The sequence below is a fragment of the Lissotriton vulgaris genome, chromosome 3_1 (assembly GCF_964263255.1).
Source record: "Lissotriton vulgaris chromosome 3_1, aLisVul1.2, whole genome shotgun sequence".
NCBI lineage: Eukaryota > Metazoa > Chordata > Amphibia > Caudata > Salamandridae > Lissotriton > Lissotriton vulgaris.
The window spans coordinates 1,948,441,340-1,948,456,807 of NC_141689.1; the positions used below are offsets into that span (position 1 = coordinate 1,948,441,340).

At 42.4% G+C, this 15,468-nt stretch overlaps 1 protein-coding gene across 1 annotated transcript in view; it reads left to right on the top strand.

Moving 5' to 3' along the window:
• The window catches only part of GALNTL6 (polypeptide N-acetylgalactosaminyltransferase like 6), a 2,516,565-nt gene that overhangs the window by 945,606 nt on the left and 1,555,491 nt on the right, over positions 1-15,468 (top strand). The window lies entirely within an intron of this gene.

Here is a 15,468-nt window from a genome sequence, read left to right on the forward strand (position 1 = left end):
GCAGTGATATCTCCATCCCATCAGTATCCCCTGCTCCACCCTTTAATTCCAGTTCTTCAAATATACTCTCCGCACTTTGGCCCTTACACATTGGGTCCCTCCTCCATCCACCGTAATACCTCGTCATTCCCAATACACTTTCTCCTTCTACAATAGACACATGCTGTCATGTATCACATCGGTACTCCTGAGATTTACACAACATCCCGTCTTTCTCATAAATTATTCCCTGAAACTTAGTTACCATCCTGTCATTCTAAACAAATCACATCCCTCTCATATAATAAACACACGGCCGAAAATTAGGTCGCCTGGGATATATGCACACACTGCCCAGTGCACACCACTAACCAGTTCCAAGATGTCCGACACCAAACAGATTATAATCCAGCATTTCAGACTCCGTCCTTCCTTCCTTTTAACCACCCTAAAGCGGGACGTCACTCCCCACCAGCCACAGAGCGCGCCAAATGTGCATTTAAAAACATCGCCCATTCTGGTAACGCTCTCGGCCGATCGGGACACATCACCAAGGGGCCAACAGACTCCACCATAGGATCGATTACGGGACCTCATGAACAGGTATTTACCGGTTACCACTCACGCTGTGCCCCACAGCATAGCTAAGTCCCTATTCGGGGATTGTTTGCAAGTGGGTCCACCTTATGTCTAACTGTACCCTGTCCCGACTTCTTTCAGATAACGGTATAACGGATTCCCGACCTAACACAGGCTGCAATCCCAGCCCACTATCTACTGATTCCCTCTTAGAACTACCTAAAAGACTGCCCTATCAGGTACCATTAAGGGGTTTTCTTACCATCCTCATCATCGAGTTTACACGCAAATCTATGTATATGTTTTAAGGCAGTTATCCAATTAAAATCAGCAACGTTCCATATACACATTCCCTCTGTTTGCAGATAAAATCGTCCACAGAAGTCTCACCGCCATCCACTCTGGTAGACTGCTTTACCAACTTACCAGACCCCAATATTGGACAACGTGACACAGCCAGTGTGCAGGTATCCATTTCTATTAGGGCAATACTTGCTAGTGACCATACAACTCGGCCATTTTTCTCTGTTTTCAATTCTAGTACCAACTCAAACTACACCTACATGAATGGCCCAGGCAGCTTCCAACTTCTCCACATAAGGTATTCAGATCTTCTATATACCTCCATTATATCTGAGCTCCTCAAATGTTAAACAATCGTTTTGCTCCATTGATTTCCAATTCCATTTCCCTTTTTGCAGACTTCATTGCCTCATACCAATATATTCCATTTAGGCCGCACTTGGTAACATCCACCTATTCTCAGGTACTACTGTCTTCTTATTACAATGACTACTTTTCCCAACTCCCGGTCCCCCCCACCCTCCACCACCTTTCCCGCCCTCTCTCCCTCTCCTCTCCCTCCACCCCCCCGCCGACCCCTCTCCCCTTCCTCTCTCCCCCCTGTTTTCCATCAATTCACACTTAGATTCCAGTGCTAGTACCATTCTTTATAAAGGGTTAGCCAGGATGCGCAACAAGTTGCAGGAACTGTACTCTTGTACTCTTGTATTATAGTATTTTTTGTATGCATGTATAGTTGTAGATTTGTACACATGTAAATAAGGAAAGTGAGGCAGCTCTGTGCCCCACTTGCGTTGATAAAACATTTGTAAATATTGTACATAGATAGACACTGTTAAGGGCTCTTTTTGAAAGTTTTTGTATAGGACAGTAGACTGACACTGTGATATATATAAACTGACACTGATATGTATTTTTGTATATATATTTCTTTATATAGGTTCTCTGGGAATACTCATGGCTTCCTGATGAAGGCTCACAGCCGAAACGCGCGTAGTAAACTGTAACCTATAGCCATGTTTTAGATAACTACTGTAATGTAATACAAATACCAATGAATTGGAATCTACAGTATGTTATATATGTAGTTAGCTTGTCACATATATATATTTAAAGTAGCCAAATATGATTGCTCTTTTAAAATTGAATATGATCTAATAAAGAATATACATTTTTGTACCAAGATTTTTTGTTTAGATACATTCACTATTGTCTGATGTCAGTCTCAGTCCATAATTTAACCTGTTCCTAATTTACTGTATTTTCAACCGAACTGACTCCCTTGCCCGAGGCTGACCTCGCTGAGCCAGTTCCTTGTTAAGCAGCTGGTCAGATAAAGATCAAAGAGCAGGACATTGCCGAATTTACAGTACACTACACCCACCCTTCTATCTTGCTTCCAATCTGTTTCTGCTCCTTCCTTTACGGCATAATCACTGATTTGGGTTGAGGTTTTATGATGGGTTTGTCCAGCCTGATCCGACAGGATATTGGAATGTGCTTGGTCATTTCTGGTGGGCTGGAAAATGGAAAATGGGATTGTCGTCATGCACTACTTTTGAAATGTCACACTGTCATTGGTTAGTTTGTATGTATCGATGCTACTTTGGAATGTGATTTTTGGCATAAAAGACCATGCTCCGCTCATTGAAATTGTGCAGTCTCTAGCGAACCACCCGTGTTGTGCTTCGTAGATCTCTGTTCCTGGTTGCAGCCAATAAACTTTGGTCTTTGACGTCATCGAGAAGTGTCCCGTGTCTCTGTTTGCCGAGGCAGGGGAATCCGAAGACTTCGAGCGTTTTCCCGGGCACTGCCGGGTTCTAAAACCCGGTTCTTCCGAGCCCACGCCCGGCAGACAAATATAGCTGGTGGTGTTTGAAGTGGTAGGAGGTGGCTGGGGTGGGAGCTTAAAGAGAATGTGAAATTACAAAATGGTGGACTACAATGAGATCGATCAGGCAGCATAACAATTGTGAATTTATTTTTATTAAAGCATAAACAGTCTTTAAAACGATGTATAATGATTGTAAAAATACATTCATATCTCACTGTTTGAAAGATAGACATGCAAAGCTGTATCCCTGTTATATATTTATAATTATACATTTCTTTTCTGTATCTTTTCTTTATGCCAAGAGGCTCATGGTTGCAACCACGAGACTCGTTCTATGTCTTGTGTTCTGGAATGCTGCCCTTCAGTCGTGAGGATTCCCTGTAAATCATCCTGGGCGTTGGCCTCTTCACGACTGGACGGCTCTGGTTGTGGGTGCTATGGATGAACATACCAAACAACAATAAACCTACTCTTGAACTACCTTCAAGACTCCGGTGCACTTTTTAACAATCCCCAATAACCAAATTGCACTAGCAACAAAAACAATAACACACTAAGAACAAACTAAAAGAAAATAAACAAACGTTTTAGAGATAGAAGCTAAAATGAGTATGACTGCATGGGGTAAATGAACAAAGGACACTTTACATCATTCAGCCTCTGTTCTTCACAAGAATTATTTCCAACAGTAGCAGAATGTTTTAAATTCCCTTTCAAATAAATATGAAATGTGGCTAGATATATAAATCTTTCCCCTGCCCTTTTGAAATGGAAACTGTGTTATCTCACTCAGTAAGTTTCGCTTTCAAACAAGGGGTTTGTTATGAAGTATTTGGAACTGTAGATTCACCTGGGATTATTGCAAGCTGTTTTACTAAGAATGTTTATTTAAAGCAATATTGGGGGGGGCATGAATTAGTATCTATCTTGACACAACAATCCAGATGTAGTGGCACATAGATATTGATAGCCGATTTAGACTACCGGGCCTATATTATCTGGTGATTCTCCACTGATTCTCCAGCTGAAGGTACTTATACCCTATTGTAATTTTCCTCCAGCACTCATATTTTACTCAATTGCCTTCCTTGGTCATTTTCTTTTTCTGTTACAGGCTCCACTGACCCACTCGTCTAGGAGGCTATTTGATGCATTTAGCACCTTTCATGTAAAACAACTTCATTTCTCAGATCTTGCTCGAGACAGTTTTAGCAGTCTTATAACAGCTTATGTGATCTATACAAAGAGAGGTGTAAAGTGCCCGCCCACGCTTCAATAGCTTATTAATGTTCAGGTTTGGCGGCTTTTACCAATAACATCTCCATCTGGAAGGTGGAAAGCTTACGAAAAATGTATAACGTCCAGAAAGAAAAGACGTTTGCCATAAGTATAAATCCTGCAGCTCATCTGCAACAAGTTTAAACTTCGCTGTTGGATAAATGCAACTGATTTTGCAGACCATGAAGACTTTTTACTGACCATCAAGCTGCAAATGTATTGGTAAATGGTTGATATATTTAAGGAGCACATGCTTTACTCTTAGTTCCACATAAAGCAAGGAATAAGGTGTATCCGCTTGAGCGGAGTGTATAAATCAATTGCAAACATGTGTTGGACTTTCATAAAGCCTTAGTAAAGTGCTGCACATCTAAAAAAGTAAGTAGTTATTCATACAAGGGATACACATCCAAAAATGTTAGTTATTACATACCTTTGATATATGTATTTCATTAGTCCCACAATGTACCCAATATTTTACCTTCCAGCTTTTTCAGAAAAGTATGTTAAAATTAAAAAATAAAGGTGGCTTACAAAAGTGCATGTTCTTGTCTTTTGTTGGTCAGGTTCTAACACCTTTTTAGGTTGAGCCTACAGTGCTTGTGCTGCAGGATGATCTGTTGTATGTACTTTGTGGGTTCTTGAATATTACCACAGGACTTTTCTGCTTCAGCTTTTTTACTTTCTGGTTAGGGATTTTATTTCACTTTTTAACAGTTGCCCTTCACATGTGTAAATGCTTGTTGTTTCGGCTATCTCCTCACTGACCTTCCTGTGTTACTGCTTTCCCATCCTACTGTGTGCTGTCCCATCGCCCCCATTCCCTGCTCTTGTTTTAACCTTCCGCTCCATTAGTTCCACCCCCTCCCCAGCCTCTCTATCCCCCTGCCCGTCACATTGCTTTTCTCTCCATACTTTTCTCCCTCGTTGTTCTGAGAGAAAGCAATAGTAAGTGCCAGTGCATCAGTTACACAAATCGCTGCAGCCCATGGCACTGTGGTCTGGGCGGCGACTCACCAAAAGCATGCCGGTTCAGGACCCCTCACTGTAGCTCAGCTGACTCTGAGCCAGCCCAAACTAGCTTGGGTGCTCGGTTACCACAGGAGCAGGGGCCGCAGGCGTACAATGTGAAAATGCAGCTGCTTTTTGGCTGTCGCTGCAAATTGAAGTGTGTGCCCAAGGCAAGCCCCTGACGCATAAAATAATGATGTGAAGTTGCCTGCAAAAATTGTGCTTGCCTTAATTTGGAGCCTCTGCCTATCAACAGTGCCCTTCGTTAGTTTTCGAAGCCATGGTTCTGTTTCTTATGTGCAGCAGTGCTTGTAGTAAGCCCAGGTGGTAAACTCCGCTTGTGGAGTTTGCAGTTTTCTGTATTCCATGCTCAGAGGAGCACGTTGAGTTAAAAAAAACTCCATTCTGCAGGGCAGAGTTTTTTTCCTCGCTTGCGCTACCCAACATCAAGTTGGCGAGGGCAAGTGGGGAAAATTCACCTCCCAGCAAAAATTTGCTTGCTCATGCTCCTCAACACCAGGTTGGCGATTGGGAGCAAGAAAAATCCACCTCCCAGCGAGATTTCTCAACGCGAGTGGTCGTATTTCTCATTGCGGTGGTCGCAGGTGGCCCTGACTGCTCGCGTTGAGAAATATTGTGTTTTCAATGAGAAAGTTGCCACTCGGGTAGAAAATCTACTTGAGCGGCAGCAAAAGAAACAGCACCCATTTGTGCTGCGCTTGATGCTTTTCGCATTGATTTCCAGCACAGGAAAACACCTGCCACTGAAAATCAACGAGAACAGTCATTACCAAGGGCACTCCAGCGCTTGCGGAACTCCGCGTTGTGCAGCAGAGTTTTTTGGTAACTTTGCGGAGTTCCCCACAGTGGAACTCTGCAAACTCCCCACAGGCTTAGCTTGTAGTCGTAATTCTTCATGTACTGCGGCTAAATTATCCATAATTTAGTACTTTATGATTTGCTTGTGATTTAACTTTTTCTATGCACTTCTAGTGTTTTGAAAGACTTTGAGTACTGCTGCACAGGGCTGGATGTAATGTAAAGAATGTTACTTCTTGGCCTCCTCTCTCACTGCCAAATCTCCCTGCATGGTGTCCTCCCCCACCCCTGCCTCCCATCAATGTTTTTTGATTGTTTCTTGCTTCTATGATATGGCATCCAGCACACTTCTTTTCTGAGTGCACAGCAGGCTCATCTTGGCTTGTTACCTGATCCGCCATGTTTTACTGTAAAACGTACACCACATCCAGCTACAACACTCTAAATAAAAATACATACGTAAAACACATTTCCATTTACAATGCCAACAGCTTTAACGCTTGCAAATTCGAGACCTATTGCATTGCAAATGCTTGTTTATTTTTGGACCTTTGGTTTTTAGACGTCTACTGCAACATGCAATCCTCTTATAGAATCTCACCCATTGTAATGTTCAGTGTAAAACAGCTTTGGCCTGTAAGCATCAGTGCCCACATTTTCGAATGAGTCTTTCTCTGGTTTGCACCATAAACACACAGGTACACTTCATGCAGAGGAATGGCTATGTTTCTGTGAAGTGCATGCAAGAAGAGTGGCATGAAGACCCCTGGGTGCTAGAGTTAAATGTCCCACATTGATATGGAACTCAGTAGTTTCTGATGGCTTTGGAACCCCTAACAGTGTTTCTCAACGCTGATATTGAGAATTGTTATAAAATCATATACAATAGATGGTGATGTAGAACAGAATATGGTGTGGTTACCCTAACCAGTGATCCCTGTTTTCGATTTAAAAACACAGAGGTATTTGAGCAACATGTTTTATATGTGTTTTCTAAATGCCTCTCATGACTGTGTCAAGCCCATATCCTTATCAGAGGCACTAGACCAGCCTCATCCTGTCCTAACTTAAACATTTCTTTGGCCAATTTTCACGGAGTTCTTCAATCTAAAGTTCCTGTTCAGTGTGTATCTGGGTCTGTCGTGTCTCTCTACCCCAGACTTCTGCTCCAGGATAGCCCTATTATTTTTGCTGACGACTGAAAGACTAGATTTCACAATTAGTTAGTAGAGACCTTTTAAAGCAGCTTTCAGATAGAATTACAACATTGTCTAGCTAACTTGTTTCTTCCTTCTTGGAGTAGTTTAACATTTTTTCTAGTATGGGTCATTTCAAAATTCCTTATAATTTGGCCTACTTTGCAATGACTAGGACTGTGGTTGTCTTTAATCAATACATTGATTGTATTGATGTCTATGTGGTGGATGAACACAGCGATCTAATGCAGGGGCTGTTAGAAAACAATTCCTTTGAGCATTTCATAACATTTTGTGGTGAAGGTTAAGTTTGATTTAAATATTTAGCCTTTGTTCTTACATTTTTCATCAGATGAGATTTTTCTCAGGGTTTTGTGAAAAGTCATTGGAATTATACCCACACCTTTACCACCATGGACCACAGATCCTATAACAACCCATTCAGGTTAGATGTATTTGTATTTCTAATAGTATTTATATAGCTATGCTGAATATTAATGACACAATGTGCCAATATGAATATAGCCAGGTCTTCATTAGCTTCAGAAAATGAAGACACAAAAGAGGCATACAAAGAAAATTCCAGAGCTTAACTGCAGCAACCAGAAAGTCTTTCTCTACAGCTCTAGCTTTATGATAACAGTCAACCTAAAGATCAATACAGGCAGATTTATGGATGTAGAACAGGTCACAATTGAATTTGGAAGTGAGCAATGTGGAAGAAGATGAATATAGGAGGATTTAAACATTATACCTGTTTTGACTGGGAAACAGATAACCTTGTGCATTAAAGAGACATATTCTCCTATTTCTGGTACATAATATAGGTCTAACTTCTGCATTATGCACCAATTGAAGTTCATGCTATAGTTCTCGAGGGAGGTGCCAAGGTGGATGCTGTTGTCATAATTTAAGGGTGATCAGGACCTCCGAAGTATGGTACATGGGCTCATAAAATGAGATCGCTGCAGAACATTTTTAGCCTGAAGAAACACGATCTTGATACCTCCCTCACTTGTGGCTCAAGAAAAACAGGTTTGTCAAGAAAGATGTCTAAGAAGGAACACGCCTGGGGCCAGTAGACGTGGGCAAGTTATGGATTTACGTGAAAGGAAATTTCCTGTCCATGATAAGCACACACACTCTTACACTGATTTAGTTTAAGGAAACTGGATGTCATCCATTCTTGGACTTTGGCAATCACGGAAGAAAAATATTTATGAAAGATTGTTATTATGTATACCAGATGGTTGATCATTAAGACTGACTGTTGGTGGAGTATCATTCCTTATAAAAGTTGCACCTACATGAATGATGGAGATTGGCCAGTGGAAGCATGTAAATATTTAAAAACGGAGGTGGCAGAATGGCCCCTTGAGCTACACCATACTTCAAGACTCAGGAGCAAAAAAGAACTGGGATTGTGCCACTATCTGTTTTAAAAAAGGAACCAGGTTAACCAACATCAATTCACCGTTGGTACAGCAGACCACGGTCAAAGACTGCTACAATGTCCAAGAGGATTAGGAAACTAACCCTTCCCTTTTCAATTTCCATCTTGAGATCATCTAAGCTCGAAAGGAGAACTGTTCTGTATTATCGCCTGTGTGAAGGACAATCCGAGTGGGGTACCTGAGCTTTGGGCCTTCTCCACAGTTGAGAAGCAATAATTGTTGCTGCACACTTATCCAGGAAAGGGATGAGATAAATATGTCTGACATTAGAAAGCGCAGAGAGATCTGATTTTTAATGCTGGGAAATCATTTTTGGCGGTTCTCCACTCAATATGTACTTGCCTGTCAACAAGGAAATATTAAAACTTGAGGTCAGTAGAGGAGCCAAAGAGGACTTTCAGTAATAAATACAATCTACACATTTTTTAAGCTAGTCAAGTTCCCAGATTCTTTCTTCAAGTAGGGCTTGGTCTTACTTTGAGCAGCCCACAGCTGGAAATATGGAGCCTTTACTCTGATCATTTGTTAAAGAGGGCGTATATTTATGTGGAAAGCAAGGATGGAAGGAGGATCTCTGCGCTGCTTACAGGAATGACCAAATGCGACATCGGTTGTTCTTTTTCGCTGCTATATTGTACTCTTATTTTTTGAATATGCTGATGAAATATTTTTCCTTTAAAGTGATTAATTGTATTCTCGCAATATTTGATTATGATCATTTATTTCTTTGATTGATGTGCAATTAAATTTTTAAAATTAAATGTAAGAATAGATGCTGGCTGCACAATAAAGAATCGAGAAATTCCTTCGCTGTTTAAATGTTGGCATGCTATTTCGCTAATTCAGGTGGATTTAGACCTGTAGTAGAACAGATTTCAAAATGCATTGGTATGAACATGCAGGTTCATCGCCATTCCTTTCGAAAGAAGGACCTGTCAATCCTCCCACTGTGAAGGTAAAAGGCACCATTTGACATTTGCTCGATAGGAACCTACAAAGTTAAATGCTCTTCTGTATTTTACACGTTTAGTATTAGATCGCTGTAATGCCTGACAAGAGTCACGAAATGGGAAAGGAAGACACCTATCTCCTTTGGCATTTGCAATAATTAACTGCCATTGTCAGACAGTTATATTTTACGTCCAATACTTGTCAACCTATGACATTTTATGGTTTGATATTTAGCAAGGGAAACACTGCACCGGAGGATCACTTATACTGTGGATGAGATGGGACACTTTTAACAACCTTTAACTTAAGGGGACCTGTACTCTGCTGTGACTTTTTATGTGTTCAGTTTCTCTCTTGTGAAGTGCCAGTTACATTGGACTTGTGCTAAAGTTAACTAGGATAACTTTGTTTCATTGAAATATAAGCATCCAGTCTAGTGCCTTTTTTGTCGTCTTCCACATTTGCTTGGCTAAACAGGGGAACCGGGGGAGGAGACAAGATGGCGGACTGCGCGGTCTCTGAGAACCAGCACACGGAGAGACTCCCAAGACATAATCCCCCCTGCCTGCTTAACTAATGTGATACGCTTCGATCTGGTGTGAAGAATGGTTAAAAGCCGATATTGAATGGTGGAGAGGGGAGGAGAAGAAAGAAAGAAGAAATAAAGAGCATTCACACATCCCGCTTGGGGGGGAAAAAGTTTTTAAAAAACGCCCGATGACTAATTCGCCTACCAGCGCTGAATGCAGGCTATCATAAGGATTGTACTCAGGTGCTCGCCGTCCACTTACGTGTCTGTGTGGCTGGTGGCTCTGTGTTATTCATCCCCCAGTGTCCCCTGTGGGACAATGGGGGTCCCACAGGGATCATCCCTGAGTCCCACTTTATTTAACTTGTACGTTAGACCGCTGGCTGCGGTAGTCAAGCGTTGGGGCCTGACAATGGTCTCGTACGCGGATGACACGCAGCTGGCGGTCACGTTGAGTGGGGACTCAGATGTGGAGGCCCTCAGGTTTTGCGAGGGTCTACGTGCTGTGGCCAATTGGATGAATCTGATCTGTCTCCAATTGAACACTCAGAAGACAGAGGTCATGGTTGTGGGAAAGCAGGTAGGATGGTGGAATGATAACTGGTGGCCTTCCGAATTGGGAATGACCCCTTATCCTGTAATGGAGATAAAAAATCTTGGGGTCTGGCTGGACCCTACTCTCAGTTTCACCTGCCATACCAAGAGGGTGGCAGCCTCTTGCTATGGCATTATTAGGGGCCTTAGACCTATACTTACATTTTTCGATGCCCCCACCAGACAGTTAGTGGTTCAGGCCTCAGTACTATCTAGGATAGACTATGCCAGTGCGTTGCTGGCAGGAATCAACCAGGCTGAACTTACGCGGCTGCAGCGAGTGCAAAACGCCGCAGCCAGAGTGGTGATGGGTTTGCCCAGGCGATGTCCGGTTTCGAGAACACTGCAAGCGCTCCACTGGCTGCCTGTTGGTCAGAGGATCGAGTTCAAGGTGCTTTGCCTGGCTTTTAAAATCTTAAAAGGCATGGCCCCCCTAATCCTGTCGAACCTCTTGACCCCTTACGTCCCCTCGCGATCCTTGAGATCGATGGGTCAGAACTTGTCGGCTGTCCCACGTTTCAGGTTGAGTAGGACAGGCGGCCTCTCCTTTCGAGTAGTGGCCGCAAAGTTGTGGAACTCCCTTCCCGCTGAGACTCGGGCACTGGATGATCTACTCTAGTTCAGACGGGCTATCAAAACTTTTCTTTTTAATAAAAATCTCTGATTGAGTCTCTTTTTATGCTGTGTTGTGTATACCTTCTTGTGGCGCCAGGACGCCCCTTTGCTGGGGCAGCTGTGCGCGGTACAAAAACAATGAACATAACATAACATAACCTCAGACCTGCTTTTTGTTCACAAAATGCTGCTTCACTCAGGAGAATAGCGCCACCGAAGATCCCACCCAGAGGGACTCAGGCAGCAAACCACTTGCCGATGCCAGTGAGTTCAGCAGCTAGCTCAGCGAGTTCAGCGGAGCCTTTGGGGGAGATCAGGCGGCAGGGAAGGTTGACTCTGTAAGAGCAGATTTTACCAAACAAAATGCAGGACTTGGTAAATCAGTACTGCGCTACCTGCAGTCAAGAAAATCAGCAGAATTGTTTGAAATTGACACAGAATCTACTAAGCTGGCTGAAAATATTACCAATGCTATAAGTGAGCAACAAAGTATCGCCGAGTCCTCATCCCCGGGCTCTACGAGAGTGAATCAATTACAACACCAGTCTCATAACCAGGCACAGACTCCAGAATTTGTTAAGGTGGGTAGTATGGAGGAAAAAAGTAGTGTGGCTCACTGGTTAGAGGCGGCAGACCCGAGAGCAGAGGACGGCCCGGGACCAGGGTTCGATTCCCGGCGCGGCAGGTTTCTGGACCAGGGTCAGCGGACTCGATAATTCTCTTGCCTCGGTGCCCACTCTGATCAGCGATCACACTCGGCAACTCTGGGCATTAGCTTGCCTCATCTTCACTAACGGCCCCACCAGACCGCCGGGGATGCCTGGTCTCACCCTGGAGATACCCATTAAGGGACCATCTCTCAGGGAAGCCAGGAAGGGTTTCGCAGCGGTCGAAGCGCCTTGGGACCCTCCGGGTAAGTAGTGCGCTATATAAATGCCTATACATTACATTACATTACAAAAAACTGCCGAGATACTAGAAGTACCGGAGATCGATGAGATTGAGATTGAGGCAGTTGATACAGAAACTCTGTATAACTTGGGAAATTATGAGAATAATGAGATATCTAATGACGAGTTATCGGAGTCAGGGAGGCAATCTGCTACTTTGGTAGATGGTGCAACAGAGCTTACACATCTTGGAAGGGACACCAATAAACTCAATATCTCCTAGCCATTAGACTTAGAGCAAAATGACATATCGTCTAGGAGGGAATATACACCTGTTATCTCATCTGATGAACACATAGCAACCAATACTGTTGACTCTGTATTGATCAGCAATAATAGCACGTTGGTTAACTCTAAGATGATCCAAGATGAGAAACAGAAGAGACAGAGCCCCTCTGACTTACAAATCGGGCAGCGACCACAAACAGGTACAAATGAAAAACTATTGGTACCTTCTGCAACTCCCAGAAAAAATAACTCTAAATCTAAAGTCATGAAGGATGTGAGGAAGGAACAAAATGTATCTAACACGGGATTGGGTAAAAAGAAAATAATACAAACCAAAGATCTATCAGGTAATAGTCCCATGCGGAGATGGATACAATCTTAAGGGGGACTCAAAACTGTGATATCTAGATTGTCAGATGTTGGCTTAACAGATTACGCTATTAGGGCTGTTAAGGCCACAGGTAGCTCGGTACCCGCATCAGAACCAACTACAGTAATACTACCTGAAAGATCAGGAGATGTAAGCTATAATGGATTGTCTCTGGTATCTGTACACTCTCTACCATCTCATATGTCATACATGGTGGAAGATCTTCAGAACAAAGGGGCTCAGGAGAATGAAGCTTCAATACTGTCATCGATTCTACAAGCTCTGAAAGATCAAAGGTAAGAGACACAAGAGCTTTTTGCCCAAGTCAGAGCAGACAATCCTAGTATTCAACAATCTCTGAGAGAGGTGACTGCAAAAGTTGGGACCATGACAGACGAGATAACGGAACTACAGCAGAGAGTCATTTGTACAGTGGAAGCTACTATCAAAGCAGCAAGCTCAGTTCGGCAGCATGAGGGCCAACTTACGAGTATGCAACTCAAACCAGAAGATTTAGAAAATAGACAGAGGAGACACAATCTAAAAATGTTTGGAATTCCTGAAGGTCAAGAGGGATCTGATCCCAGAGCCTTTATAGTACAGTTTCTGCAGAAGGCTTTCCCAGATCTCTGCGATTGGGACTGGGATTGACAGATTTAAAGGGCCCGTAGACTTCCATTGGTACAGTGTCTGCAAGACACTTGCTACCCAAGACTGTTTTACTTTGGGATCTTTTTTGCTACGACAAGCATTCTCTTTAAAAGCTGGCCCAGGATCACTGGTAGCTGTAGAATCTTTTTCCATTGATTTTCACACAGACTTTTGTAAAGCAACAATGGACAGGAGATGGCAGTTAAGGCAGTTAATTGATGTTGTAAAGGCCACGGGGTTCAACCATTTTTACAGGAATCTGCTCGTTTGAAGATCATAAGGGGAGGGCAAACATCTTTTTTACTTTCTGAATCATAAGCGAAGGAAACACTGTATAAATGGCAGAAAGATGGGACTGTTCAAACGTAAAGATAAAGTTTGGGGGTTTGGGGGATCGTCTGGTAGGAGGATTGGGGTAGCAAAGTCGGTCCTACTATTTTTCTTTCTTTTACTGTTTCCTCTTTTTTCTCATTAATGTTTTAAATGTATTAGATCTATAGATAGGCTAAATTAATCTTTTTTCTTTATACATTTCTTCCTTTCTTCTTTTTCTTCCCTTTTTTCTCTTTGCACTCTGTAGTAGGGATGGGGTCGTCTCAGGAGCTACTGTGGGGTCTGGGTTCAAGTTAGCTGCCACTCTAGCGGCAGCTGTCAGAAAGGGGATAAATCCTCCTTCTAGATGCAGGTGGTGAGTGCAAGGATTAGTGGGGTAGGTAGGGGGGACCACAGGAGGTGGCAAGAAAAGGAAAAAGTCAACATGAGGGTACTGAGAAAGGAAGGGGAAAAAATTAGGATAGTTGTAAGTTGTGTTAAGTTAACTGAATTAAATAACAAAAAAGGCATCAGGGAATCACTTTTCAAATGGGGTGGGTTAAATGTTTAGCCTGGAATGTGGCAGGTCTAAATAGCAGGAATAAGAGACAATTAGTTGCCAAAGAACTAAAGACGTATAATCCTCAGATAGTTTTGCTATCAGAAACGCATATCTTCCATAAAGACGGAGGGCTATTAAAACAATAAGGATTTGAAGTTGTAGTGAGCTCGGCACAAAATGTTTCTTTACGTGCGGTCGCTATCTTGAAGCATAAATGATTTGGAGCTGGTGTGGGTAAGACAATGTCTTATAAAGAGGGCAGATAGGTCCTTGCAAAGATGGAGATAGAAGGAAAACATACGTTTTCTGCTCACTGTATGGTCCTATCATAGATGATCCTACTATAATTGATGATGTAAATATGGAATGGCTGAATTGGGAGTGGGAACAGGTGGTGATGGGAGATTTTAATTGTATTATCGATTATGGGATAGACACTACAAGGTGAGGGTCTTTCCAAAGGATGCAGAAGACCCTGGCTGAAATTTGGGAGTTGGGCCGACTACTTGTTATTAAGGATGTATGAAGGACACTTCAGCCAAATGTAGCAGGCTACACGTATTATTCTGCCGCACATAAGCTCTGCTCTAGAATTGACATGGCTTGGACGTCAGACAAAATCTTATGGTCAAGTATCATGGAAATTTGCCCGAGGGTTACCTCTGACCACAACCCTATCCTCCTCTCATTTAAGACTTTAAGCGAGAATAAGGGACCTAGGACCAGATGTAGGTAGAATATTACCGGTCGGTAATGGACGAATTCGGCTGATACCAACCAGTAATAGACTTTTCCAATGTAGGAGGCTTTTTTACCAATTCGGTAAATAACGAATCAGTATTTACCGATTTGATATGTACTGAATCATCATTTACCGGTTCGGTATTTACAGAATCGGTAAATGAGATGTAGGAAGCACTGTAAACAGTCTGTACACAGTCTAACTCAACCTCAATATAACTTTTAGCTCTATTGACATCTAAGCACTATTTTTTGTTGATTGTTTAAAAATGTACAACTCTGGTTCTACTAATTGGATTTTTGTTGTTTTGGTCTTGTTTTACTCAGATAAATATTATCTATCTTTCTATAACAATGTGGAGTCTTTTTGTGATGCTTCCCTTGTGAAACTGTGTGTTTGTGTTGCATAAATACTTTACAAATTGCCTCTTAAGTTAAGCCTGCCTGCTCTGTGCCAAGCTAACAGAGGGGGAAGAGAGGTTAATTTTAAGTGTGTATTTATCTTACCCTGC